We start from the raw sequence: 25,134 nt of genomic DNA, 5'->3' as shown, positions 1-25,134 counted from the left end.
GGGGATCCGCCTCTTGGATAACCTCATGTTGAAATCTAGTGGGAACACCGCCTAAGAGAATTGGTTCCAAAATTTGCATGTGCATGAAAAAAACTGGAAAGATGGAAGTTGAACTGCACCAGGCACCCAGGTGGTGAGGGTGAAATTGCTTTTGGTAGGTATGGTTGTAGAAAATGGAGGGTGGAATAAGGCCATACAACTCCTCAAACCAGTGGTAAATTATTTTGACGATTCAAAAGCACTTAAAACTAATTATTCTCTCTCTCTCTTACTCAAAAAACTTCCCAAGAGGGTCGTTTAGCAGTGGATTTGAACCGACGACTGCGCAGATTTCTTTCCGTTCCTTGATCGTTGAGCTACAGCTTGAAATTTGAATAAAATAACTATTTTCTAAAGGTTTCAGAAAAATAACATTATTAGTTACGTTTACTTACGTCAAGTATCAATATTTACGGATTGATATTAATGATGTGTGATGACACTTCGTAATCAGGGGCGTTATTTGCAAAAATCTAATCGCTATCGAAGGATGTGCGGGTGGCTGACTCATCGTTCATTATTACGTAAGTACAGTTATAATATTATTACGAGAACTGCCTCGTTAGTCTAACAGTTAGTATGTTCGACTGCGGACAACGAGATCCTGGGTTCGATTCCCGGGTCGGGCTAAAAATAGGTACTTATTGGGTTTATTTAGGTTAATTCTTAGTACTAGCCTGAATTTGGCGCCCCGTGCCTCAGAGAGCACGTAAAGCCGTCGGTTCTATGCCAGATTTCTATCTGGTCATGTCAGATTTCCATCCCATCGTGCATGAGAATGAAGGAATAGGGTGTGATCAAGTCAATGCCCCGCCTACGACGCGTTATTGACTTGATCTTCGTATAGGTAAGTGCATTTGGCGATTCAAAAGTACTAAACTTGTAAAAATTTATTTAAATAAAATTCTTATATAAATACTACCCGGCTTACTCACGTGTGTTCTTAAATAAATTTATAAAAAGACATTTTTCATATTTTTATGGAATTAATAACAAATTAATAAATGTATGTATGAATTATCTGTATTTAATTATTGATCCTTAATTACCTTGACATACCTTCCTACCTAAAGGTATACTATAAATAAGAATAGAGAAAAATATATACCCTTGCATTATTTTAAGCTAGCGAACTTCTAAAGAATGCTCTTAAAAACATACCAATGCTCACCTGACATCACCTGTCGTGGGTGCATTGCGATGACCTTAACGGGCATACCAAAGAAAATACACGTTACACGTGGTTTGGTTATTAGTTTTGTTTTCGCAGTATCGCGATTGCGAACTGGTTGGGTGTGAAATCATTATTTTGTTTTGTTTTGTTATCTGTTGCTTAATATAGAGTAGGTACCTATTTCAGAAAGTTCAATGGTTTCTAACTTTTTTTATGAAAAACTAGATACTACTACTAGATGATGCCCGCAACTTTGTCAGTGTGGATATAGGTTTTAAAAAATCCCGCGGGAGCTCTTTAATTTTCCGGGATAAAAAGCCCATTTCCTACCCCGAGATGTAAATTAACTACCAAATTTCATCAAAATCGGTTGAACTGTTGGGCCGTGAAAAGCTAGCAGACATACAGACAAATAGACAGACATGCACTTTCACTTATGGTCATGAACTAATAATTATTAATATTTTCAATTTTCCAAGTAAGATAACTTTATCAAGTGGGGTATCATATGAAAGGGCTTCACCTGTACCTACATTCTAAAACAGATTTTTATTTATTTTTATGCATCATAGTTTTTGAGTTATCGTGTAAAATGTCGAAAAAATACGACTGTAGTACGAAACCCTCGGTGCACGAGCCTGACTCGTAGTTGGCCGGTTTTTTCTTTTCTTTTTTTCGAAAAGAAGCGGAATTACACCGTTTTGTTCACCAACTCCTCAATTTATCTCGTCTGAACTCTGAAGTCTAAAGGTCACCACAGATAGGTAGGTATACGAGTAAGCTCAAAGGATACGCAATATAAACACGCAATGTTTTCGAATACTTCACGAGTTGATTCAATGGAGGTTATTTTAATACTATTGTTTGAGTTCTCCGGAATTCGCTAGTACATTACAGAAGCTCATTATGCCTTAACACGTTTACGATTATGCCGGATATGCATCCGTCATATTATTTTGTCATCAATATAGTCTTCATACTCAACCACAATGCGTGTTTCCAGTGATGGTATATGGATCCAAGACATGGGCGTTAACTATGGGCCTCATAAAAAAGCTAAGAGTCACTCAGTGGGCGACGGAGAGAGCATAATATAGCTCTCTCAAGTCTCAACACTTTCTCTACGTGATCAAATCAGACATAGATCAACGGGTTGCTGAAGCTGAAGTGGCAATGGGTAGGGCACATAGTTCGAAAAACCGATAGACGTTTTTATATAATACTAGCTGCCCCTCGAACTTCGTACCGCCTAACAGTCGATTCTTTATCAGGATATTTTTTTTAATTTTTCTCACCGTAAGAACCATCCTCGAACTTCAAGGAATATTATAAAAAAGAATTAGCGAAATCGGTTCAGCTGTTCTCGAGATTTGCGATCAGCAACACATTTAGCGATTCATTTTTATAATATATAGAGATATGGTATAGCGGATACCCGTTCTCGCTTAAAAACCGATAGACGGTGGGGTCCCAAGGTGCTGGAATGGTGACCTCGCACAGAAAAAAGCGCATCGTTGAAAACCACCTCTAGGCCCTAGGTGGACAGACTAGGTACAGTGCGCGGCCGAAAGTAATGTACATCGACCTTTAGAAGGAGATATCAGATTTATAGAGCGTTGATGTCACTGTCGTTGAGACCGACAAAACGTCATATACGAATGAGTGACAGATACAACGCTCTATAAAGCCGAAATGTCATTCTAAAGGCCGATATACATTACTTTTGGCTGCGTACTAAACGCATCAAACGAGTCGCAGGCAGCCGTTAGATTCAACTATTGCTTTATAAAGCTCTTAAAAATTAAAACCTTTATACAACTCTTCATAACTGGCCATAACACGCAATTGCTTCTCGGCCATGGAATTACTTTTAACTGCAGTAGTTTTCCCGGAGTTTCACCGTAACGATCCGGCAACGTCCCTGATGGGAAATGAATGGAAACTCTCATACCTATGCTATTACGAGGCAATTTGATTTGTCAGTATTTAACTCGGTGGTATATTATGACACCGTATACAAGCGATCCCCAGGAGAAGCAAGTGATTGCTAATTTTAAATCATTTTCATTTGGTGAAATTATTATTTTTCTTCACAGTGATTTATTTCACAGGTTTTTTTCAAGGGAAGTGATTTTTAATTTTCCAAATTAAAATCGTTTGCTACTTAGGAATTATTATCATGATTAACAGTAAAAAAATTAGTTTATCGTGAAACTTTGCAAACGTTTGTCCGCTACATTAATTGAACTAGATGTTCTCGCTCGCACGCTCTTTGGCTCGAACCAATGACCGTGTGCGTGCGAAATTTAAACAAAATAAAGCAGAATTAAAATGTAATACCCTTCAAACTTTTTGTGAGATTTTACTTCGCGATTTTTACGGGCACATTATACAGTTTTTTTTTTCCCACCATAAAGCACCATTAAAAAATGGTAGCTTTATTGCTACTACCATCTAGCCTTTGGGCTAATATGTAATATTATTCTAGCTTAAACTTCTACTTTACATTATACAGTGATTTTTCATAAATGCTATTTTCGAAATGGTCCATCTCTGATGTGACTGGTGTTGACTTAGTTAGTACGACCTCGGTTCGCGCTTCGGGGGCTCGACCCAAGGTGCATTTGGTGCTTGGAACTAGTTTGTTTCCTTTACAAACTATCTGTAACCTTACTAAGAAAACCTTTCTAAAAATAGAACAGTAGTAAGTAATAACATAGCCCTGACCCGTTTTAAAAATGGAATTTTCTAGAGGAAGTTTGAAGGAACTTTGGTAAATGGGTTACCAAAAAGTTAGTGTAGTTAGGTACCTATTTAATTTGTGTACTTACTAAATGTTTGTCTTGAATGTTGACCATCATCTTAGGTCATCCCCGGCCCAGAGTACGGGTCTGCTCTCAAAATGAGAAAGTTTTTTTAATCATTACTAGCTGCCCCGGCGAACTTCGTACCGCCTAACAGTAAATTTTTTTTTCAGATTTTTTTTAAATTTTTCTCTCCATAAGAACCATCCTCGTATTTCAAGGAATATTATGAAAAAAGAATTAGCGAAATCGGTTCAGCTGTTCTCGAGATTTGCGATCAGCAACACATTCAGCGATTCATTTTTTATTTATAGAAAAATAGATAACTTCACTTGATGGAAAGTGATGATGTGGCCTAAGATGTCCCGCGTTTGCCTAGAAGATGCTTCACTAATCACTCTTGTTTTAAAGATACCCGGATTGTAATTGGTAGGAAACACAGATCGCGGAAGCTTTTGTTGGGGCCATGGTTCTCCACGCTGCGCTGGCCAAGTTCGGATTGGCAGACTTCACACAACTTTGAGAAAATTGTGGAGAAATGTGTAATGTTAGTGAATGTAGACACCTCCTTTATCGAGCGAAGAGCAAATATTTTTATAAAACTCGTTAAATGAATTCCCAAATATAGACATCAAAAATAACAGGGCTACTATTTCAAATCCAATAAAACAATCTATTGAGCGCTTTCACAAACAACTCGGCACTAGGGTTTGAGCTCCGGAATTCCAGTTTTGAACTCCGGAACTCCGGAGTTTTGAAAGATTACACGTTCTTTAAAACTGAGGTTGCGTGAGCATAACCTGAGTTCCAATTCTCATGTTTAAAAAAAAGACGAGCGTGTCCAGTGTTTACATTTCAGTAAAGTCTTTATAAATTGTACATAATATGATATAGGGTAATCGTTATCCAATTTTATCGACGGAAAACATAATTAAAAATTTTAAAAGAAAAATCTTACTAATTAATTTTACCAGGTTGTAAAATTTTCTCCACACTTGTTTTAGTTCATGCTCTCAATAGTTTTGAAAATTCATTTAAGTGCATCATATTCAAATCAAATGCATTATTTGATTACCTACATTCCATTTTTTCAATCGTCATCATCATGATCGCCGCCTCTCTACAGAGCACGGGTTGCCTCTCAGAGTGAGAAGGGTCTACCACGCTGGGCAAGTGCGGATTGGTAACCCTCACACACCTTTGAGAAAATTATGGAGAACTCTCAGGCATGCAGGTTTCCTCATGATGTTTTCCTTCACCGTTAAAGCAAGTGATATTAAATTTTTAAACGCACATAACTCTGAAAAGTTAGAGGTGCGTGTCCGGGATCAAACCCCTGACCTCCGATTAGGCGGTGGACGTCCTATCACAGCTTTTTTCCAATGAAGCTTTGAAACTCCGGAATATGGACTTGGAACGCTGAGCACCGAAACTCCGGAGCTGAAAAATAGGCCGATCTTCTGGCCATACTCGGCACTTCTACTGAAACTAATCTAAAGATCAGAGTGGATCTACGCGAGCCACGTGAGGATCTCGAATTCACGACTCGTGCATCCTGACCTTGCGTGTTTGAGATATTTCAATTATTAGATAGGCAGAACTATAAATATCATCGGGAATACGAGATATCGAGAATATTTTATTTAAGGTTACACTTCAATCTTCATACAAACGTATTAGGCAAATTTTATTATTCTACTAGCTGCCCCGGCGAACTTCGTATCGCCTAGCAGTCGAATCAAATTTTTTAAATTTTTCGCTCCGTAAGAACCATCCTCGTACTTCAAGGAATACCTATTACAAGTACTTATAAAGTCATCTTTCTATGGAAAATGATATTATCCCTCCCGAATTTTTGGCAAAAAGCTCTGACGACAGTCATTTATCATTCGTGTAACATTTTTTTGCTAAAGATAACAATTTTTCGCAGGCGACCTGAATTATCTTTGTAAAAGCACTTATCCTTGCATTGAAATGTGGGGTAACGTAGTTCCAATATTGATTTCTATTAACTAGAGCTGGGCATTATTGCTACAATGAAAAAACTTTTATTTGGTGAAATTATTATTTTTCTGCACTGTGGTTTCGCAGGCGATTTTACACGGAAAGTAATTTTTCAGTCTTACAATCGTAGCTAGATATAAGTCCGCGACAGGTCGAGATGGCAATCAGGCTATGAGGCGGGAGCCGCCCCGCACATCCGCACGTTACCCGCGCTCGCCCGAGCCGGGTTAGTTACCATCATATATTATTGCCATCTCAACCTGTTACGTACCTAGTACTATAAGTTCAATAGGTAGCGCTGATATTTCACGGGTGTTTTTTCACAGATAGTGAATTTTCGCACTTATGATTATCTAAAATTTAGTATTATGTAAATGCACAAATATTAGAAACTAGAATGATGAAAATGAAAAGCTAGATGTTTTTATTTGTTTAATACGCAGCGATGCGAGTGTTCTCGCTCGTGCGCTCTTTAGCGTCTGAGCAGGGTGGTGATCATGCGTGCGTGAACTTAAAACAATAAAGCGGGACCAAAGGAATTTCAACTTTTTTGAGATTTTGTTTCATAATTTATTACAAGCGGTGATTACAAGCTATTTTAAGTACTCAGGTAAGGTCCTGTTTCACTTAAAGTGAAGCCAGATGACGCCGCTGCCGCTGCGTCATCCTACATAGTAATTGCTGTACCATGCCACACGATGCGTTACGAAATCGTGCGGCGCCGCACCGGACGCGCGACGAACTGGGGATCAGAGAGATGAAGCGAGGAGGGGTGGTGCGTTGCAACGTCATACATCTACCGGAGCGGTAATGCAGTGCGCCGCAACGCACCGGATACGCATCGTGAGGCCTCAGCCTTAAGTGTTACATAATTATTATGAAAAGGCTTTTCACGTGTTTTTTTCACATGCTCCTGTGAAATGGTCCATCTCTACTATTAACCCTCTCCAGCCTCTGAAATCATCAATCATACTTCAAACTTGTTATACTTTTATCCCAAAGCATTTTTTGCAGGCGTCCCGTATTATAGATTTTCTTTGTTCTAGGGACACTTATCCCTTCATTGAAATGTGGGGCAAAGCAGTCCAAATATTGGCCTTCATTAACCCGTCCTGACCCAAATGTTGGGGTCATTAGGCAGTTTAATACAAACGATCGTTGACCCTATTTACTGCTTTGTTTGTAGTTAAAAGGGTCAAGTACTTTTACTGTGTTTGTTTAGTTACGAGTAGTTTTATTTTCTCTTAGTTTGCGCATTTTCACTTTGAAAATGCGCAAACTCAATATTGCTTAGGGGCCATCGAGACGCAAGTTCTTATGAAAATCTACATTATATAAAAGGATAAGCTGACTGACCGATCTATCAGCTGAAACCATTGGTAAAATAGGCAGGGGTTTGAAATTTATGAAGTCCACGTGGTCGAAGTCGCCAGCATAAGCTAGTAAATATAAAAAATAATTTCATATCCTTTTGGCGTAGAAACCCTCACATGCGTGCCCCACGAGGGCGAGGATGCTAGATTATTTTTTAAGGACCTGCCTGTCATATTATGGTCAACGAGATAAAGCAGCCAGTGTTCTGGGCACCTTGTCTCGTTACAGTGGTTTAGATGACATTTTTATTTGTAATTTTTTTATTAATTTAAATTAATTAAGTATTACTAGTTCAAAAATTTAGTTTTTAGTATATCCAAAGAAAGCTTCCGATCACTTCCGATCTAAAATTTGTTTTTTTAAATTAGTTATTTTATCTAATTTCTTTATTTAATTTTTGACTGAATACGGTATAATTTAAAAGTTTCATACTTTTGTCTAGTATTCTTTTCTATTTTTCTTCTGATTCGAAACCATGAACGAAATTGACTAAGTATGTGCTCTAAAAAAATAATCTTATGTATTGTTAATTATTAAAAAAAAGACTACAGACTAGCGCAATCTGGCCCGTTATATGGCGCGTTTCCTTTCCGTAACAAAGTCAAACAGACTAACCGTTACCGTGACGACTACGGAACGAAATTACATAACAACATACTAGGGAATAAGATATTGTGAGGAGTTACACAGGGAACTAGGAAGCATTCTGTACAGGAAGAGGACATGCCACTGAAATATAGACCTTACCACAATGGATAAAAGATCGGAAGGATTCACTGCTACAAGGGTACATTCAGCGATCCCTATTTAATGGGTACATCCTATAATTGTAAATGTTTATTCGAAAATAAAACATAGTGATAGGACTTAAGATTCAAAATAGCTACATATAGGAAGTGTTCTGCACAATAATGCACTCTCGTTTGATCGTACTAGATGCTTTATAGTTTATGGGTGCCTAGTATTTCTAGGGAGGGTGACGGGATGCCGAAGGAGGATAGAATCAGCACAGTGTGCGTCATTCCAACATGCGAGTTACCGTACTACTGAAAAATTATCTCGAGCTAGCTCGCGAAAAACGGCTAACTATCGCACTTTTCAGATTCAGCATTGTTTTCGATCATTACCTTAATACGTATAACCTCTTTTTCTGACTTCAGCACTGACTGCGAGTAATTTAAAAAGTTTTCATAAAACGTGACTGCGGTTTGCACTGCATCATCCTTCACCAGAAAATATGTTTCTTGACTCTTGAGTAATTATTCTAAGCATATCTAGTCTGAGAATCATTAAAAAATGTGCTGCTGTTAGTTGGGAGAGGGGATGTTGTAAACATCTTTTAGAAAAATCTATACAATCCTGCTATGCTGTGGCAGGTTTGATAATATTAGAGAAATGCTTCGGTGTTCCCGTGATCCAGCCGCCAGCGCAGCGCAGGAGCGCCCTTGGGTTTTAGTGGGAATTCCGGTCGCCTCTCGGCTGGCGAGTCCCACATACCCTGCCCGTTCACGGGAGGGATGCGTAAATGCATTTCCCAACGATAAAAAAAAAAAAAAAGGTTTGATAATATTATTTTCGTGTAAATTAAGGATGGAGGTATGTAGATCGTAGAGTTCATTGCTTGTATTAATTTTTACCATTTTTATACGAATTAACTGGCAAAATCATAAAAAGTGGAAATTTAGATTATTCTTAAAGTTTATATTATTTTGTTATAAAGCTTATACTTACCTATTATATGGGTACAATAAATAAAATGGCTGAAACACGAAGTGTCTGGGTTGGTGGTTATTAGGACACTAGGACAAAACAGATTACATAAACGCATTATCTAACTGCTTACGTAAATATCTACTGTATCCATGCCGTTATCAAATCCATAGTTAAACAATTCATAGATAGTCTGTTCCAATTTATTTTCCTATTCAGTAATATTATTCTATTTTTAGGGTTCCGTACCTCAAAAGGAAACACGGAACCCTTATAGGATCACTTTGTTGTCTGTCTGTCCGTCTGTCTGTCAAGAAACCTACAGGGTACTTCCCGTAAGGGTAGGTAAATCTTATAACTGGAATTAGGGGAAAAATCTGAAAACCATGAATTTGTGGTTACACTACACAAAAAAAATTAAATTGTAGTCATAAACTAATAATTAGTATTTTCAATTTTCGAATTAAGATAACTATATGAATGATACCTATCATATGAAAGGTCTTCACTTGTACATTCTAAAACAGATTTTTATTTATTTTTATGCATTAAAGTTTTTGAATTATCGTGCAAAATGTCAAAAAAATACGACTGTTGTACGGAACCCTCGTTGTGCGAGCCTGAGTCGCACTTGGCCGGGTTTTTATTCATACTAGACACAAAGTATTATCTTCTTCGGGTAGAAGGAAAAGGTGACTGACTGATTGACTGATCTATCAACACGCAGCTCAAACCAATGGATGGATATAGGACGTAAGCATCCGCTAAGATTTTTTTTTGTAAATTCAATCCCTAAGGGGTAAAAAGGGGTATGATATTCGTATAAAAAAGGGACTTTTACATGCAGGCAGATAGAAGGTTATACAAGGACTGATTAGGCTACACGGGATTTATAAAAATCTAATTTCACACTGACGAAGTCGCGGGCAAAAGCTAGTTTATAATAATTATTAAGTAACAATTCAAATGTAATTCGTTTATCACGGGTATATGAAACTGTTTTAAACATGAATAATTTTCCTCTTTCCTCTCCAACTACTGAATTACATAATATTATACATTATTATATTATTGTTGGAGCCGGAAAGTCCTTGAGTGGAGACCGCGTTTAAGCAAGCGTAGTGTGGGAGGCCCTCCAGCACGAATCACGATGGACCGACGATATAAAGAGGCTGGCGGGAAGTGGCTGGATGAGGAAGGCTGAGGACCGGGTGTGGTGGCGCTCTTTAGGGAAGGCCTATGTCCAACAGTGGACGTCCACAGGCTGATGATGATGATGACTATTATATTGTACAGCACTAGTAACACAATGTATTGTAATATTTTGTAGAGCAAATCTATTATGTACGACAAGCAAGTGGGGTTCGACAACGCGACTTTTCGAAATATAAGTTAGCCTCTTTTATTCCATTTCTATTTAGGAAAGGCATTCCGAACCAGTGGTAGATGCATCCGACGATTCGAAAGCACTTGTGAAAGTTTACTTGAATAAAAAAGATTTTTATTTTATATTATTTTTTATTTATTTTATTTACTAGTACCTATGTAGATACTAGGTAGATACCTACTCTATTTTAATTGCATCAGAAACTGTTTCGATAACCCTACTGGATTTTTATGATTTAAAAAAAATCGCTTTTTAAAACATTAACAGAAGACAGTTTAGAGTTTTACCTAAATAAATAAATTAAAAAAAAAACATTCCTATTTCATTCCTACCTGTAATCTGCCGATAGGTTAATTTGTCATAAATTATTTGTTTTTTTTAATGAAAATATTACAATAAAACTTAAAGCTAGCCTTATCCTAGAATTACTATACAAATCACGCCTGCGTGGAATTGTGCCAAGATTGACTGCATTTCCGCGCTGGACAGCCAGGCTAATCCGTTGCGCAAAAAATGAGCCAGCCCTACTGTCACCAGATGAGTTTATGTTTTTGACAAAATTAACAACGTCGCTAAGTAACTTATCGACAGATTACTGAGGCTACAAGGATGGATGTCATGTCATGACACGTGATCACTCGTGACACTCTCTGACTCTCGAGTCTCGCCAGCTCTCTGTAGGAGGTTCTTTAAAAGGATCTTATAGGCAACATGTTGGCAGCGAGTTTACCCTACCTTTCGTGGTATCCTTTGAACTGGTAAACAATCTGGGGTACTTGTAAGAAAAAAAAATACTATAGGGTTAGAAGTTTAGGATGTAGGTAGGTATACCTACTAGGTAGGTAACTAACATGTAAGGAAAACGTAAGGAATGATGTGTGATAAAAACAAAATAAGTATAACGCGTACAATTTAACTCCTTACGCGCCATTTTTTAACTTTTTGTTTCAAATTTCTATACTTTTGACATGACAGTTGATTGACCCTTAGAGTTACAATGGCGCGTGAGGAGGCATTTTGTACGGACTATATCTTTTTTAACTACCTGATGCCCACGACTTCGTTCGCGTGGATTTATGTTTTTAAAATCCCGGGGGAACTCTTTGATTTTCCGGGATAAAAAGTAGCCTATGCCACTCTCCAGGTCTCTAACTATACCCATGCAAAAAATCACGTCGATCCGTTGCTCCGTTGCGAAGTGATTGAAGGACAAATAAACAAACCAACAAACAAACCCACTTTCGCATTTATAGAAAGGCGTGTTTAGTTTTAATGAATTATAATTTTAGTACTTACCTAATTATGTGATTTTACTTTTTACCTTGTAATTTTTAGGGATTAAATTAATGAAAAATTAAGTACGAGTATAATATTACCTAATAAATATATATTTCAATTATTTTAGTATCATTTAAAACTTTAGTATCATTAATTTATATCTTAGTTTTAGTTTCTTTTAACAGAGAAGCACTACCTACTTAGAAGTTTTTCGCAAACGGAAAATTGAAATGAGAGTCACAGAACTGGGAAATTCCCTGTCAATAAAATACAAAGCAATGCTTATCAAGATACGAACGTATCTTAGTCAAACCATGTATAGTAATGTACATTCCCTATCACAACGTACGTTGCCTCGAAGGTTACGAGTTGAATAACCTCTGACGTAATCTATGACGTCTAGACAAGGCCTGCGTGGCATTGCATGACCTATTTCACAACATTTTGCAGAGACCGTGTGGCCTAATGGATAAGGCGTCGGACTTCGGATCCGAAGATTGCAGGTTCGAGTCCTGTCACGGTCGAATCAAATATATATACTTTTATGCTATTTTGTTCATTTATGGCTAGTTTTTTTTTATAATTATCTTACAAAAATTGGATTAATTTATTATTCAAGTTCATTACCAATTATTAGTAAAAAAATTACTATAAATAATTAAAGACCCTTTGACTTTTGAACACAAAGTAGTCGTTTAAAAATACATAGTACAAGCAAGGTAACTAAACTTAACTTCTCTTTTTAAAAAAAAAAACTATTTCGATTTATTGTTCTATGTGACATAAATAAAGACCTTTGTAGGTATAGTACGCGACAGCTCGAGATGGCAATCGGGGTATGAGGTTATGGGACGCCCCGCACAGCCGCACGTCATCTGCGATATTCCTCGCTGCGTTAGCGCGGAGGCTGTGCGGGTGTGCGGGGCGTCCCCACCCCAAGTGCCAACTCGACCTGTCGCGTACTATACATAATATTAAAAAAAAAAAAAAAAAAAAAAAAAAAAAAAAAGATTCCGACGAATTGAGAACCTCCTCCTTTTTTTGAAGTCGGTTAAAAATACATTAAACGAGTCGTAGGGAGCCGCTGGATTTCGGCGGTGCAAGATCGTGGCGTATGGAAGTTTCTTATAAGACGCCTAGGTATGTCTAGCACTAGACGTCTATCAGTTGACGACGATGATGATGATGATGATAAAAAAGTAAAGTCCTGACTCACTGACTGACTCATCATGATCATCAGCCCAAATCTGTTGACCTAGAAAACTGAAATTTTGTGCAGAGGTTCCTTTTTAACGAAGACATAAATGAAATTAGGCGATTAATTCGAAATTTTTCATGGGATATGAATAAAGAGGTTTATATTTCTGCTTTTTGACTGAAGCGAGAACAGACCGAGCAAAGCTGGGGCAGATCAGTTAGTCATGAATATAGTAAACTTTGAGAAACACTTCTAAACTAAAGGTCTTGGTGACTACCGTCTAATTTAATTGGTACTATATAACAAATCGATTATTCATCACAATTATTTTTTAATTATTATGTACCTACGTATATAAATACAGTGTTTACGGAGATGTATATATTAATTAAGAATATTTGTTTCGAGTAACAATGAAAAATAAAATATTGTGTTTATATTTTATTTTCTTTATTGGTATTTCACAATGTGACGCTACGCGCCGCAATTATGGAACTATGGACACCTTCGAGTTTGGTAAGTCGTTGGTTTGATTTTTTTACCGACTGCGGCGAAGCCCAAAACGAGTGTTATGTGTTTGAGCTGTATGTATGTATGCCCGTTTCTATGTCAACTAGTAATTACTCAACAGCTCAAACAGTCTAACAGAAAAAGTTTTCATTAATCGTAAACTTATTAAAAAATCCTATTACAATGTAAAGGATTATTTAAATGATAGAGCTTGAGAATGAGTTGCTCTTAACAGCTAACAGCTTTGTGATAGTCCAATAAGTTTAAGTGATATTCTTTTTAGTATCACCACTTTACAAAAGTAATAAAGTGGTGATACTAAAAAGAATATCCTTTCTCAAATTTTTAACTAACTATCCTAAGCAACTGTGACCCAAGTCGATGACTAACGAAACCAAAGACATTTTAATATCATAATAACTAAACTGACTGACTAACTAAACTGTCTAAACAAATTATAATAAAATAGCGAATCACGGTGAAGTGACATTTTCTAAATCTGGGAAAATTGGACCCCTAGAGAAGAATGTTAGGATACCGATAGTGGTAAGTTTTCTGTTAATAAATTAATTAAGACTTTTAGAAAATTAATAGGCCTACTAGAATAACAAAATTTATCAGGTAACTAGCTGCCCTGGCGAACTTCGTTCCGCCTAACAGTCGATTCAAATTTTTTAATTTTTTCTCTCCGTAAGAACCATCCTCGTACTTCAAGGAATATTATAAAAAATAATTAGCGAAATCGGTTCAGCTGTTCTCGAGATTTGCGATGACCAACACATTTAGTGATTCATTTACATATTATAGATTTGGTGTTACAATCAAGAATCGAGGAATACACAGAAAATAGAGGGGACAAGAGTTATAGTGAACGAAAATCGTACTTTTGACTGACAATTGACACATAAAGAAGATTTTATGGCCTTTCTCAAATTTCACGCACTTCGTATATTTATTTTTATAGAGATAGCGAGCAAACGAGCAGGCGGGTCACCTGATGTTAAGTGATAACCGCCGCCCATGAACCAGCACCAGAGGAACTGCCGATGCGTTGCCGGCCTTACAAGAATTTATCGGCGCGTGTAAAGAAGGATCTGGCACAATCTACATAATCTTTATTTGCCAAAAGAATGTTCACAAAATTTTGACCACTAGCTCCCAAAGTCAGAACTGTACTATGGGCTATATAACTATGCTATTATACAACGTTAGTTTTAGTTAACGCAAAAACCGAAACACCTGTCGAATATTTTTACATAAACAATATTATGTACAAAATTTCAAAAATATTTAATGAAAATTTACTAAGTTATAAGCTTGTGTGTTGAGTCGTTGTCATGCAAAAAGATGGTCACCCCAAGCGAGCGGCTGTGAGCGAACGGGACGGCTAGCGTCGATCGTGCGTGCTCTCGCTTGCGCGTCTCGAATCAGCTGGTGCATGCGGTCGTTCAACTAGGTGTCTAAACTTGCAGGATTTTAAAGTATTTTTTGATCAAAATATAACACGTTGTAAAAATGATTGCAATCGATTCTGTTACCTACTGATTCTGAACAAACTACTTTCAAATTTTGCGTATACTAAAACTATAGTGTATAACTATGTTTTTGCAGAGAAGTTGTTACTGTTTTTATTAATATACATACACCACACCTGTGCTCTATTTTACTTCCAGATACCCCAATGCTCTGATCTGACCTACATCCGAGTGGATGTGGACAACCCTATTGCGCCTCCTTTCGTGAAAATGGACTACGACATGAGTACCGTAGTTATCAACTACCGACCGTTACAATACAGTATATCCAATTATGTAGTCACTGCCAAGTCTGTGCCTAATCCAGATTGTAATATTTCGATGCGAAAATAAAAATAAAACATCATTTTTTTGAGTAAGTATGTATATCTTCTGCTCAAGTTTTAATAAGCCTTTATTTATTTCCTTATCTTTTTTTTTTTTTTTAGAAAGAATATTAGCCATGTTAAATCACTAATATTCCCCTTTCCTCTGCAACTAAGCGTAAAGCTTGTGCTAGGAGTAGGTACGACAATAGTGCAACGGGCGGGGTTTGAACCGTCGACCTTTCGGTTTTCAGTCCACTCCTTTACCAGTTGAGCTATTGAGGCTCTATCTATATTATACTAGCTGATGCTCGCAACTTCGTCCGCGTGGAATTGGGTTTTTTAAAAATCCCGTGCGAACTCTTTGATTTTCCGGGATAAAAAGTAGCTTATGTCACTCTCCTTCTCTATCTTTATTCTATACCCATGCAAAAAATCACGTCAATCCGTTGCACCGTTGAGACGTGATTGAAGGACAAACCAACAAACCAATAAACCAACAAACCAACAAACGAACACACTTTCGCATTTATGATAAGGGTACTGATAATAAAGGTACTGATAATAAGGGTACTGATGGTACGGAACTCTTGGTGCGCGAGTCCGACTTTCACTTGGCCGGTTTTTATTATTATTTACACGAGTTCCTGCCCAATTCTCCAACACTCAATTTTATGGGCAATGTCCGTGGCGTGACCTTTGAACGTGAACAAGTTTCCAATGAATTTGAAACAATAGAAGTTGAATAGGAACAATTGAATGGATTCAAGTCGACGGACGTATTGCCTTATTGAGGAAATCAACAACAACAACATGAACCTTTGGCTGCACATGGCTTTATTTTCACGCGCAGTGAACGCGTGTCTTTCGAACTCACGTGGAAACGCGTGATGTGGCTGCAACTTGCACTGCGAGCTAGTTACCACCCTATCAGCAAAGCCGTGCCGCCAAGCGTTCCGGTACGATGCCGTGTAGAAAGTAGAAACCAAAGGGGTGTAGGTTTAGTAAAAAAAAACTGCCATACCCCTTCCAGGTTAGCCCGTTTTCATCTTAGACTGCACCATCACTTACCACCAGGTGAGATTGCAGCCAAGGTCTAACTTGTATCTGAATAAAAAATAAAACCCGGCCTAGTGCGAGTCATGCTCGCGCAACGAGGGTTCCTCACCTACTACAGCCGTATTTTTCGACATTTTGCACGATAATTCAAAAAATATGATGCATAAAAATAAATAAAAATCTGTTTTAGAATGTGCAAGCAATGCCCTTTCATATGGTAGCCCACTTGATGTAGTTTTCTTGCTTCGAAAATAGTTTTTTTTTGTTTATAAGTTATAGTGCACGCTTGACCACGATCACACCTGATGGGAAGTGATGATGTGGCCTAAGATGGGACGCGTTTGCCTAGAAGGTGCCTATTCACTCTTGTTTTAAAGATACCCGGATTATAATTGACAGGAAACACTGATCGCGGAAGAGTATTCCAGACCCTTGCCATGCGTATAAGGAATGATGACGCAAAGCGTTTCGTACGCGAAGGTGGATTTAGTTCATGACCACAATTTAATTTTAATTTGGGAACGTCTTAGTTCCTTTCTTTATGACATAATTAGTAGCCTAATACATTGGTACTTACTGGCCTTAAAAAAATACTACCATTGTTACACGAATTCTAGCAAAATAAAGGATTTATAATACTTACTTATAATTAGGATATTAGAAATCACTAGAATCAACATTTTTTTCTACTCTATATAATCTACTATTTTGTTAGCGATTGAAAACTTTAATTTTGACGATCAGAAGTGCTAATTTTACGGAGAAGAAACCTTCTAAGTATAAACCTCACAATAAATCTTAAATCTTAAATATATAAAAGGAGAAGGTGAATGACTGACTGACTGACTGATCTATCAACGCAAAGCTCAAATTACTTAACGGATCGGACTGAAATTTTGCATGCAGCTAGATATTATGACGTAAGCATTCGCTAAGAAAGGATTTTTGAAAATTCAACCCCTAAGAGTGTAAAATAGGTGTTTGAAATTTGTGTAATCCACGCGGACGAAGTCGCGAGCATAAGCTAGTTAAAATACAAATAAAAAAATGGACCACGATTTTTATACTTATAATTAATGCAGAAAACGTGTGTTTATCGCACGAAGATCTTTACAAAAATTTTAATACATCCTATTTGTAATATAAACACGTCAGTTAATAATTCTTTTGTTCAGTTAAATACAGCCTATTATGTCTTATTCTCGTGTCAGTTCATATCTTATTATACGGTCACAAAACCGAAATTAAATCGGTTATTTCCCTTATCAAGTTTCCGAGAAGCTAAACTGTTAAGGATAACTGGTTAAGAATTAAAATAATGATTTGATTATTTACCTGTCCCTTTATGATGTCACGGCTGTCGGCACGGATGTCAACATATTGTTGACAAAAATGCATTATTTAATTTAGTACCTATGCACTACCCATCACTCTAGTGGTAAATCGATGATAGCCTGAATGTTTGAGTTCCCCATAATGTTCTCAAAGGTATATCAAGACTGCGAATCCGCACATGGCCCTTGTGAAAAAAAATTCGGACTCGCTTCGCTCGTAGTAGGTGTATTCAGTTCAATTATGTTCAAATTGTTATTTTCTGTTCATTTTATGATCTAGTAAAGATATTATTTTTTCAGTATCTGGATGCTATTGCTGTTCACTATCTATGAGTAACTAGCTGCCCTGGCGAACTTCATTCCGCCTAACAATCGATTCAATTTTTTTTTAATTTTTCTCTCCGTAAGAACCATCCTCGTACTTCAAGGAATATTATAAAAAAGAATTAGCGAAATCGCTTCAGCGGTTCTCGAGATTTGCGATGACCAACACATTTGGTGATTCATTTTTATACTATAGAAATAAGCATCGTTTGGATAAAATTTTGCGCTCACTTCACTCGCGCTTATTCTGTTCCTATTTAGGTAATTACTTTATCAAGCTTTAATAAATTAATAAAAAACATTACGCTTAAAAAACTTTTGATAAAAATGATAACTAACCCATATACAGCGATATGAATTCTAAATCAATGAACCCATAACAACACTTTCTTTCTCTTGTAACATTTTCTTTTACCGAGAAAAATAATGTGTCATAGTGAGTGAATAATACTCGAATTCTAAACAAAAACAGACATGCCAATATGTTTCTTATTCATAATGGATTAAATATCAATTTGGATGACTACATTAATACATTTTTTGTCACAATAAATGTGTTGGTGTGTTAATAATGATCTCGTGTTAAGCCTAATTCAGAATGATATACTTACATTTCAAATGAGAAGCCCACGTGTCTTTTGTTTTAGAGATACGCAGTAAAGTTGTGTAAACCATCCTCGGTATTTTTGTAGACTAAATAATAAATTTCGAATCCAATTGTGGAGGGAAGAACGCAAAAAATATAGTGAGTAACGACGGAACAGCCATATTTATGTATACCTACTAAAATTTTAATAAATAAGCCAAAAAATTATAAACTGCTTATAGCTTACCTAAAGTACATAATAATATGACCTTCACATCAAAATGAATGATCGAAGTATGTATATTATGTTTATATTATGCCATGCAGGTGTAGTGGCCTAAGAGCCAGCGCGTGCCAGACCTTCCTTATTTTATAATTAAGAGTTGCGTATTGTCCCCAACACTGGTAGGAACGTTTGTTTGGATGTTTGTTTGGATCATACGGGATACATGGATGGCTTTGGGAGATAACAGGTAATAAAAGTGTAAAAAATCTTACGTCAAAGTATGAAGTCTAATTTTTATGTTTTCTTTAGAATAGTATTAGAAATCACGTCATGCATTGCCAGACACCCTTAAACAACCACATTGGCAACTCCCTGCCACTCACTGTGGATGAAGTCGCGAAAATTAGCTAGTATTTCTGTCTGGTGGGAGGCTTCGACCGTGGCGATTTAGCGTTCCGGTACGATGCCGTGTAGAAACCAAAGGGGTATGGGTTTAATAAAAAGTCAAAAGTCAAAAGTCAAATGATTTATTCAAAATAGGTAATTAATAACTCTTTTTGATGGTCAGATGTTGGATTTCTAAGATATAGTGGTGATAATTATTACGCAACTTAAAACTTAAGCTACGAGGGTTCCAAACGCGCCCAGGTCTGAGAAGAGCCCACAACAAACTCAGCCGGCTATTCTTTTTATTTTCACCACTTTACAAAATTATTGAAACTTATTAGAACTATCACAATCCGTTAAGCAACTCATTCCCAAGCTTGCTTATCATTTAAATAATCCTTTACAAACTGCCATACCCCTTCCAGGTTAGTCCGCTATCAGTATCATCTTAGACTGCATCATCACTTACCACCAGGTGAGATTGCAGTCAAGGGCTAACTTGTATCTGAATTAAAAAAAAGCATTTTTATAACTAAGACACACCTATGTACTTAGTTAAGTTTATTCAATATTTGCAGTATGCACGGAACCCACCAATAAATAATTAGGTCAGTTCCATCTCACATTGTGACCTAGTGACACGGTACTCGACAATTGACTCATCGCTTGCCACGCCTTCTGCCACGCTTCCCGCTCGTGTCAACGAGATAATCTCTCAGTAAGTAATCCTTCTAATCCAATTGCTTCTGTACTTTACTAAACGATTAACGCCCTCCCGACCGAATTCCGACGGCAACCAATCTCCATGGAGATTAGCCAACTGCGTGGAAGATATTATAGTGCACAACTTTGTGCACAGACACACTTTCTCATTTATAATATCTTTAGTCTCTCTCTCTCTCTCCGGTCGTTCCTTCATTGCTGAAGATCGTGGTCCTGGCAATCTGCTCTCGAATGGATTATCTTTTTCCATCGGCTTCTGTTGGTGGCCATTTTCACAATGTGATAAAATCCACACCTGCTGGACTCCTTTAGCTGGTCGGACCACCTAGTTGGTGAGCGGCCTCTCGCTCTTTTGCTCTCAGTTTTGCCCGTCCCTATAAGCTTTTCTAAGCTGTCGTCCCCCCGTGTGGCCAAATTATCTTTAGTATACTAGCTGACCTGCCCCGGCTTCGCTCGGGTGGAGTTTAGAAAATTGAGGGGGAGGTTGAATTAAATTTTTCTCTCCGTAAGAACCATCCTCGTACTTCAAGGAATATTATAAAAAATGTTTTAGCGAAATCGGTTCAGCTGTTCTCGAGATTTGCAACACATTTAGTGATTCATTTTTATATTATAGATAGGTATAAAAGGAAAAGCTGACTGACTGACTGATCTATCAACGCACAGCTCAAACTACTGAACGGATCGGGCTGAAATTTGGCATGCAGATAGCTATGATGAATGTATTATGACGTAGACATGCGCTAAGAAGGGATTTTTGAAAATTCAACCCCTAAGGGGATAAAAAAAGGGGTTTGAAATTTGTGTTGCCCACGCGGACTTAGTCGCAAGCATAAGCTAGCATTTATAAATGGATTAACTGGGCACTTAGGAAAAATAAGGATATGTAGATGGGACTATTACAACATAAACCTGTTTACGACAGTGAATGTCATAATAAAATCCCTATGCTGTGGTAAAAATAAACTCACAAAAACAATCTTAGTAGAAAATAATTTTACTATCATGAATACGTAAGGTATTCCTCTGGAATAACGGAATTTCGTTATCATAGAAAGTAAATAAACCTATCAATAAGCTGAAAGGACGGGCTAAAACGAGTTTATACGCACTTATCTAATGAAAAGAGGACATTCCATGCTGGACATACAAAAAAGTTTATAGGCTTCATGAATGGGCTGCCTAATGTATTGACAAAGTCTGTGAAAGTGTCTGTTCGGTGGATACCCTAGAATTGAGAATTGGTATAGAAATAGTATAACAGCTAGCCGTGAAGATGTTTAGTGAAACTCCTATTAAATTATAGGTGTTTAAGAGAAATATGCAACGTCCGTATAAACTCGTGAGAGATTGTGTACAACAGATATAGCCAATTGTGCGTCTAAACATGGCCTCTCTTCTTCTTCCTCACCTTATCCCACGCTACGTGGGATCGGCACAACATGTCTTCTTCTTCCACTCACTTCTATCATTCGTCAACGTAAGTACTATCCACTCCTTTTTCACGCATATCCTCTTTCACGCAATCCATCCACCTTTTCTTTGGTCGTCCTCTCCTCTTTTTTCCTTTCACATGCATACTTAACATTTTTCTAGTGTCATGGCTTTCTTCCCTCCGCATTATATGCCCATACCATGCCAGCCTATAACCCCTCATCTTTTCTACCACTGGCGCTACTTACAAACTTCCCCTTATATATTCATTCCTTATCTTATCCACACGAGTAGATATATAGACCAGAGGGGAAGCTTCATACTAGCGGCTGGCTGTAGGTTCACTCACTCTTGCGCAGCTCACGCACACCACGACGTGTCACGGACGCTCCGTTTGCCGCCAAACTGGGCGCACGGAGCGTCCGTGGCACGTCGTGGTGTGCGTGAGCTAGTGTGAAGCTTCCCCTCTGGTCTATAATATCTACTCGTGTGTCTTATCCTTGTCACACCACACATCCATGATCCATCTCAACATTCGCATTTCAGTCACATGTACCTACTCGCCTTTCATCCGTCCCTTTTACCGCCCAACATTCTAAACCATACAATGAGACATGGCCTAAGCGGATTAATTTTGTTACTTATTGACTCAGTTATTAATATAATAATTTATAGGTTTCACTTTGCCCTCGTTCCAAATATAAATCCACGTGGAGTGGAATTGATACCCATATTTGTCTAAAGAGAGTGAAATAATCAAGATACAAAGACTTCATTCGCAAATTGGTAAATTACTATTCAATTCGAAGTAGATGGAGTCCACGTGTATCGATCCAAGATTACATAAAATTTTATGCTGGAAGATAATGCCTATAGAAATAAATATTAATGCCCTCCTACAGCGGTGATAGATAGGTGGTTAAAACGGCCGCCTTCTATCCACGATCTCGGGCTAAACTAAAGTTTAGTTTAAGTGTGGCGCCCTATGTAGTAGGCTTAGTTACTAAACCTACTGCACAGAGGACTTTAGGACCAGGTTAGCCCGCTTACATCTTAGATTGCATCATCACTTACCACCAGGTGAGATTGCAGTCAAGGGCTAAATCAGGCAAGGGCTAAAGCATACAGGGGTCCATTTTTAGGGTTCCGTTCCCGAAGGATGCCATCGGGGCCCTATTACTAAGTCTCCACTGTTCGTCCGTCAATCGGTCAACGGGCTATATCAAATGAATCGTATATGTAGTAGGCAGAGAGTTGAAATTTTTACAGAATATGTATTTCTATTGTACCATTATACTAAAAAAAACCAGATAGCTAATTTCAAAATAGCCGCCATTCTATAAAAAAAAATATAGAAAGTGCATAGTGTTATTTATATCATGTACGAGTGATAGTGTACGGAATCCTTCGTGTGCGACTTCGACCGCACTTGACCGGTTTTTGAGTCCGTTGTAGAGTCTCCTTATGACGGCGCGGCGCGCGCCCATGGGCCGGCCCTGATTAAAACCTAATTTCCGCTGCTTAAAGGCAATAAAAATAAAAAAATGTCGAAAAAAAAACGGGCCGAATTGAGAACCACCTCCTTTTTAGAAATCGGTAAAAAATTGAAGAAAGATAAATTACCCAATATGTCCTTGACTTTGCGGGTGGGCGTTTCTAGAAAAATTTGCTATCAAAATGGGTAGCTTACGCGTGTCCATTGTTATTTAACGATTTTGCAATTCATTTAGGAAAGATAAACTAGAGTATTGATTAGCTGGAGTAAAGTAAATCTAGCTTACTCTTTATTTGTACCACCACAAGAAGGTTGAGAAAACAAAAAATACATGCGAGTAGGACTCGCACACGAATTGTTCCGACGTCTGTACCATCGTACAAGAACTTAATTTTAATTTTAATTAGGTTTAATTTTATTTTATTTTAATTTTATTTTTTGTTATTTATTGTTATGTACCTACGACGTTGTGCGGCGCTGCACCACATGCACAACAGACTTGACACCAGAGAGACGAGGCGAGGAGGGGTGGGTGCAACGCCATACTTTCTGCCGGAACGGCAACGCAGTCACACGTCTCTCGCACAGTAGGTCCGTGGCAGAAAGTAATGTACATCGGCCTTTAGAATGGCATTTCGGCTTTGTAGAGCGTTGTCTCTGGCATTCATACCTATATGACGTTTTGCCAGTCTTAACGACAGGGACAACGCCCTACAAATCTGCTATCTCCATCTAAAGGTCGATGTACATTACTTTCGATCATGTACTGTATATAGTGTGTTATCTATGGTCACATTCAGTGCCCGTTGAGGCATCCACCGCGGTGCAGCGGCGCAACGCACCGGCAACGCATCGTGTGGTCTCAGTCTAACGTGGTCCTAATTTTCTTTAGTCCAATCAAAATGTTGATTTTCCCGTCTGACAATGGGAACGGGTACCGTGTTTAGCACTTCCACGAATCGCTATTTAGATTAATAGCCGTTAAGCATGGCATATATCAATGTTGGGCGTGGGCGTGGGCAGGTTTCAGTGGAACTCAATACTTTAAATGCTTTGCCTCTAATCTTGGTAATAAGACGCCGTTATACAGTGTGTTTTTTTAACTGGGACAGAATGGGGAAATCCAAAATCTAGGAGATACAGGAAAACTCTCTTAGGAACTAAGTATTAGGTCTTTTTATGTGAAAACAATAGATTTTTTGGCCAAACGTTGTAAACCATACCTACTAATATTATAAATGCGAAAGTGTGTCTGTCTGTCTGTCTGTCTGCTAGCTTTTCACGGCTCAACCGTTCATCCGATTCTGACGAAATTTGGTACAGAGTTAGCTTGCATCCCGAGGAAGAACATAGGCTATAATTTTTATCCCGGAAAATTGAAGAGTTCCCACAGGATTTTTAAAAACCTAAATCCACGCGGACAAGGTCGCGGGCATCATCTAGTAATGTAATAAAAATAAGTAAAGCTGTCCGTCCTGACTTTTTCTTCCTATAAATGGAAAAGTGTGTTTGTTTGTTGGTTTGTTGGTTTGTTGGTTTGTCCTTCAATCACGTCGCAGCGGTGCAACGGATTGACGTGATTTTGCATGGGTATAGATAAAGACCTATATATGATAAACAAGTTTGTGTACTATAAAACTGATAACTGCGTAATTTTGTATCGGCGAAAGTTGCAGCGCAAATGGTGGGCAGGGGAAAGAGCCACCCACCCGGCTGCTAGGGTATGGACTATGGAGGGTAATACTTCATTGACGTTACCCTTCTCATTTATATTTGCCTAGTACGAGCTCGTCTGAAAGCAACGTGACGTGGTTAGTTTAGTTAGTTAAACGTCGCAGTGTTATTTAAACTAGGTTTCATTGTAACCGTTCAGGTTACGGTCACTTCGTCTTCTTTATATCCAACTACGGCTTTGCACGGGTAGCTTATTACAATTTTTGTAGGGATCTCTAATTTTTTTGAAAATTAAAAATACAGCCTATGTCACTCAGGAATAATGTAGCTTTCTACTGGTGAAAAAATTCTCAAAATCGATTCAGTAGTTCCAGATTACTTCCTACGAATAAACTTACAAACTTTACCACTCTATAACATTAGTATAGTCTAGTTAAGTACGAGTACATAGACATCTTAATATGTAAAGTTTAAACCGCCCTCCTTCATCTACTAACTAACGTGTAAACTGTAAACACCATAAACACCTTGTTGTATAACGGGTCCAGAAAGATCCAGTCGATATGGTACCTAG

General features: G+C 37.8%; 1 protein-coding gene and 1 non-coding gene across 2 annotated transcripts in view; both read left to right on the top strand.

Annotated features, from left to right (window-relative positions):
- The window catches only part of LOC117985277 (terpene synthase-like), a 383,491-nt gene that overhangs the window by 188,600 nt on the left and 169,757 nt on the right, over positions 1-25,134 (top strand). The window lies entirely within an intron of this gene.
- On the top strand, positions 12,222-12,294 carry TRNAR-UCG (transfer RNA arginine (anticodon UCG)). The gene has a single exon. It is a non-coding gene; the product is annotated as a tRNA-Arg (tRNA).

This window comes from Maniola hyperantus, chromosome 9, assembly GCF_902806685.2.
Source record: "Maniola hyperantus chromosome 9, iAphHyp1.2, whole genome shotgun sequence".
Lineage (NCBI taxonomy): Eukaryota > Metazoa > Arthropoda > Insecta > Lepidoptera > Nymphalidae > Maniola > Maniola hyperantus.
This window is presented reverse-complemented; position numbering and strand designations above follow the sequence as displayed.